Here is a 6,146-nt window from a genome sequence, read left to right on the forward strand (position 1 = left end):
TATAAATGCAAAGGCTAATGAGCTAACAGATGTAACAACAGCATACGTGCTTTTGGCATTTAAACACAGTTTTTATAGACTGTATTTATGGGTGGAACCAGAGGCTTCACTGCACAAAATAGAATTCATTAAAAAATATATAATTGTTAATGTAAGTTAAAATGATAAGAAATGTAACAACACACCTGCAGGCTGAGCCATCAGAATTAGCTGTATTCACCAAGTTTGTGATACAAACAAAGAATTTGACTCTCAATGAAGACATTTTAAATATCTCCCTTTTTATATATTTATAAAGTCACCGTCATCTTCCGCTTTATCCGGGACCGGGTTGCGGTGGCAGCAGACTCAGCAGAGACGCCCAGACGTCCCTCTCTCCAGACACCTCCTCCAGTTCCTCCAGGGGGAGCCCAAGGCGTTCCCAGGCCAGCCGAGAGACATAGTCCCTCCAGCGTGTCCTGGGCCGTCCCCTGGGCCTCCTACCGGTGGGATGTGCCTGGAACACCTCCCGAGGAAGGCGTCCAGGAGGCATCCGGTATAGATGCCCGAGCAACCTCAACTGGCTCCTCTCGATGTGGAGGAGCAGCGGCTCTACTCCGAGCCCCTCCCCAATGGTCGATCTCCCTCTCCATTCTCCCGTAACTCATGAACAAGACCCCAAGATACTTGAACTCCTCCACTTGAGGTAGAAACTCCCCTCCAACCTGAAGAGGGCAAGCCACCCTTTTCCGGTAGAGAACTATGGCCTCAGTCTTGAAGGAGCTGATCTTCATCCCAGTCGCTTCAAACTCGGCTGCGAACCGCTCCAGACCCCCTCCGGCCCTTGGCTGCACCTAGAAATCCTGTCCATAAAAGTTATGAACAGGACTGGTGACAAAGGGCAGCCGTGCCGGAGAGAATGCGTGATGGCAGGATTGAGGAGATCTTCAAAGTACTCCTTCCACCGCCCGATAATGTCCCCTGTTGAGGTCAACAGGCACCGCAGACCTTACGGCCGCAGCTACGGGCAGCAGCATCAACAATAGTTGCGGAGAGCATGTTCCACTCGGACTCTATGTCTCCAACATCCCCCGGAATCTGGTCAAAGCTCTCCCGGAGGTGGGATTTTAATACATCCCTGGCCGAGGGCTCTGCCAGATGTTCCCAGCAGACCCTCACTGTGCTTGGGCCTGCCAAGTCTGTCCGGCTTTCTCCTCTTCAAGTGGATCCAACTCACCACCAGGTGGTGATCAGTGGACAGCTCAGCCCCTCTCTTCACCCGAATGTCCAAAACATGGACTATACGACAACAAAGCCGATCATCGACCTCCTGCCTAGGGTGTCCTGGTGCCAAGTGGACTGATGGACACCCTTATGTTTGAACATGGTGTTCACTATGGACAATCCGTGACTAGCACAGAAGTCCAATAATGAAACACGACTCAGATTCAGATTGCAGAGCCATTCCTCCCGATCACGCCTCTCCAGGTGTCAGTCTTTTCCCACATAGGCGTTGAAGTCCCCCAGCAGAATAATAGAGTCCCCAGGAGGTACGCTATCCTGTACCCCTGACAGGGACGCCAAGAAGGCCGGGTACTGTGCACTACCGCCCGGCCCGTCGGAGACCGCTCCCCAACCCGAAGGCTCAGGAATGTGACCCTCTCATCCACTGGGGTAAACCCCAACACGAGACGGCTGAGCTGGGGGGCAACAAGCAAACCCACCCCAGCCTGCCGCCTCTCCCCGTGGGCCACTCCAGAGTAGAAGAGAGTCCAGCCCCTCTCGAGGAGATGGGTTCCAGAGCCCACGCTGTGCGTGGAGGCGAGCCCGACTATTTCCAGTCGATATCTCTCGACCTCCCGCACAAGCTCAGGCTCCTTTCCCCCCATCGAGGTGACATTCCACGTCCCTAGAGCACCGGTCCCTCACGGTTCCCCCTGCAGGTGGTGGGCCCACTGGGGGATGGCCTCGTGTCTCTCCTTCGGGCTCGGCCCAGCCGGGTCCTGCAAGGAGCAACCCAGCCACCAGGCGCTCTGACGGGTCCAGATCCCAGGCCTGGCTCCAGGGTGGGACCCCGGCTCCGCCATACCGGGCGACATCACGTGCCTTAATCGTATAGTCCTCATGAGGGTGTCTGACCCGTCACCTAGAGCCTGTTTGCCATGTGAGACCCTACCAGGGGCATTTAAGCCCTAGATAACATAGCTTCTAGGATGATTCGGGCACTCAAACCCCTCCACCACGTTAAAGTGCCGGTTCAAGGAGGGGTATTTTTTGTAAATATGTATATATACTGTGTTTAAACAAAAGAGCAAGACAAGGTTAAATTAATGCAAATATGCATGTTATGGATCTGGGCACTGTTCATCAGATGGACAGCCTAGGGGAAGAAACCATCTATGTGGTGGCTGGTCTTTGCAGATGGTGTTCTGTAGTGCCACCTGAAGGTAAAAGTCTAAACTGTTTTTGTGCAGGATGTGTGGGGTCTGCAGAGCCCTTTTCCTCACACTAGATTGGTACAAGTCCTGGATGGAAGCTAAGTTCAGTCCTTGCAGTCTGGATCAGTCCTATTTTATAGATGAGCCAAACCGCATAAGACAGATTGAATAATGGCTGCGTAGAAGATGACCAGCATCTCCTGTGGAAGGTTGAACCTGAGACACTGTTTGGAAGAAGGCCCAGCAGAGACTCCACTTTCTTTGGGAACTCGAGAAGTTTAGAGTAAGGGAGGCTCCACGGAACTGGTAGTGATCCACAATAGACATAGGGCCTGATCTATTATAATTCCAAAAGCCAAGTGCTAAATTGCGTGTGCAAACAAAGAAATTGCACATGCCATTAGTGGGCGTGTTGCAGGTGATCTAAGATTGCATGGAGAGTTTGGACATATTTATTTAATTCAGGTGAATGTCCTTTGTATGTGTGGTTGAATATAAAATGAAAAAAACTGATTTAATTCCCTGGCAAGTCTGGAAATCATTCAGTGGCAGCAGGAGGGGGAGGACGGGATGGAAACCAAAACAACCTTTTGAAAATGCAAAGCTTTAATTTAAGAAACTGTTTTGAGGGAAAAAAGAAAATGGAGAAAGTTAATGCCACGATTACAATTATGTTTTTAGAATTCCTTACTATGGTTTCCTATTCTCTACTGACTTAAAGTTCAGTTTTGTTTGTTTCAACGCATGCCATAATATTAAGTTCAGTCAAGATGTTTTTGTATTGGTTTAATTGAATTAAAAATGCATATCTCGAAAGGCTCATGAGAAATGACTTTAAATCAGGTTTTTCCTGTGTCTGCAGTTTGTATTGTTCTGTCCCACATGTGGCCAGATGTCATTTTTATCCACATTCAAGGCCTCATACCTGTGGCATTTTGCCATGCAGGAAACATGCAGCAGACAACAATAATCTGCATAATCTTTTCTGGGCTATATAAAAGCGCTCCATTGTGATCTAGACAAAATGTGTTGTTGTCAAGTGATGTTTGCTGGAATGATCCAGACACAAGAACATGCAGTATTCAAAGTTTTTCCACAAGAGACATGGTATGGCTTCTATTTGTGACTGGTTCCAAATGCTCAAAAATGGCATTGCTGGTTAGACAATATGTGTCTACTATTTTTCCAAATATGACATGTGAACCAGAGATTCTTTTTTCTGTTTTTCGGAGCAAATTACCATACTCGGTTGCACATTCCATTTAATCTCAGTATGTCATTTTTTATTACTGTACAGTATTTTTTTTCTAGTAATTTTGTAATTTTCCATTTACTGTCCAGTTTGCTCTTTAATGAGTTTTATAGTTTTCTTATGTTTGTGAGTACCTGTATGCTTCCACACTTGTCTTCTATACTACTGCTGCACACCAGAATTTCCCCAGTGTGGGACAATAAAGGATATTTCTATTCTATTTGATTAAATTCTGTTATCTGCTGGTGCTGGTTCACTGTTTTCTGTAATCTACAGTCAACACACCCATCTACCAGAATATTTAAAGCACTTCTTGCTTCCATCTGCTGACTAGCTTCATGGAAAAGCTGAATACATTTTCCAGCAGGACGTGGTACCGGCCCACACTGCCAAAGGTACAAAAGCTGGTGCAATGACCATGGTGTTACTGTGCTTGACTGACCAGCAAACTGTCCTGACCTGAAGCCCACAGAGGATCTATGGAGTATTGTCAGGAGGAAGATGGGAGACATCAGGCCCAACAATGCAGATAACCCGAAGGCTGCTATCAAAGAAACCTGGGCTTCTATTACACCTCAGCAGAACCACAGGCTGATCACCTCCATGCCATGCTGCATTGATGCAGCAATTCATCTAAAAGGAGCCCGAACCAAGTATTGAATGCATAGAATTGATCATACACTTCAGAAGCCTGACATTTCTGTTTAAAATGCATTTTTATTGATCTGATGTTGAATGAAATTTTCACTGAGTCTTGGGTTTTCATTATCTGAAAGCCATAATCATGAAATTTACAACAAATAAAGGCTTAAAATATGTCACGTTATGCGTAAAGAATCTATATATGGGTTTTACTTTCTAAAAAAAAGTGACAAATTTACTTTTTTTCAATATAAAAAGAAAATCAGTCATTTCTAACATGTAGGAACAAGTCAGGCTGTTGCATCCTCCAACATAAACGAGCAGATTCAGTCTGTTTCTTATCTCTCTGGTTGCATAAATGGCACATTCTAGAAAATTTGTGTCAGTGAACTATGTCAAGGTTGTCACTAGAAGTGATGAGCATTTCAACAGAACCTGAGATCAAAACAATGGTTAATAAGGATAGGGTGTTCATATTACTCTGTCATTCTGACCATGTAGAGCTGCTTGAGATCATTCTTCTGTGAGCTATGGTTACTTCCCAAAAGGTACAACAAAAGGATACTACAATGAGTTCATAGTCATGCTAAAATTGTCCTGACACCATTGGGTTGTGGGCTTCAGATTTCACTAAAAACTGACATCCTCCAAGAACAACTTTTCCAAATGATCCAGCAGCAATTTGGTGATGACCTATGCTTTTCTGAGCACAATGGAAGTAAGTTAATCTAAGCATCCTAATCTTGGGTTAATGCCCAGGAAAATGCACAAATCCTAATCCCAGGACAAATCTTTGGATAATCCTCAAAAAGGGAATGGACAACGCCACCAAAATTGTGATCTCAAGCCCTGATAAACCAAGAATGGGTCAACATCAACTAGAGTTTGGCCCAGAAGCAGATATTTAGTATGACAAGTAGAATTTAAAAAATCTTGCAAACGACTGTTAACACTGTAAATACTGATGCTTTGCACAAACTTTATGTATTGCCATTTAAAACGCTTAAATATTTAATCCTGAACTTCAGTATACCACCATAACATCTGACATAAAGATGTTGGTTCACCTTCAGTATATCATACTGATCACAGGCAAACAAGGCAACTATTAAACCACAGGAGTTACTTAACATACACTCAAGAATATACATCATTGTCAATTTTTACCAAATACAAGGTTAAACTCTGAAAATAACATTAAATATGCAAATTTCAAAATAATCAATTTAGGACGTTTATTATTAGAACATTCAGTCTTCTTTAAAACAATAAAAGAATGGGACAATGTTCCAACAGAATTAAAAATAATCTGTATTTGAAAAAAAAAATAGCATAGAAGCAAACATTACTTAAAAAAAGATATGGCAGCATTAATTGGATCATTTGTCATTATTATCAGGGCAAAAAGTGAGTTAACAATAGCAGCTTGTGGCAATGCATTTATTGTGTTGATGTTTTCTTTTTCTTCTGTTTTCTGTGGCTACTGTGGCACAGAGGGTGGATGTCTTGCAATCTGAAAGTTGTGGTTTAGATTTCAGCTTCCTCCTATTATATATCAATGTGCCCCTGGGCAAGGCACTTTAACCCAAGTTACTACTGATGGATATGGGCACATTTTTGAGTGTGATTGGTTGAATGTGGCTCTAGTGTAAAGCACTTTGAATGGTCGATATGACTAAAAATTGGCCATATAAGTTCAATTTAATTACCATTTTTTCATTTTGAACTTTTATTAGGTAATGTTAATTTTTTTTAAACTTGTAAATATGCTCTGTATTTGTTTTCACATTGTTCTTTTTGTGCTATCGTTTGTCAGGGCAGATGAAAATTAGCCT

The sequence above is a fragment of the Girardinichthys multiradiatus genome, chromosome 15 (genome assembly GCF_021462225.1).
Source record: "Girardinichthys multiradiatus isolate DD_20200921_A chromosome 15, DD_fGirMul_XY1, whole genome shotgun sequence".
Lineage (NCBI taxonomy): Eukaryota > Metazoa > Chordata > Actinopteri > Cyprinodontiformes > Goodeidae > Girardinichthys > Girardinichthys multiradiatus.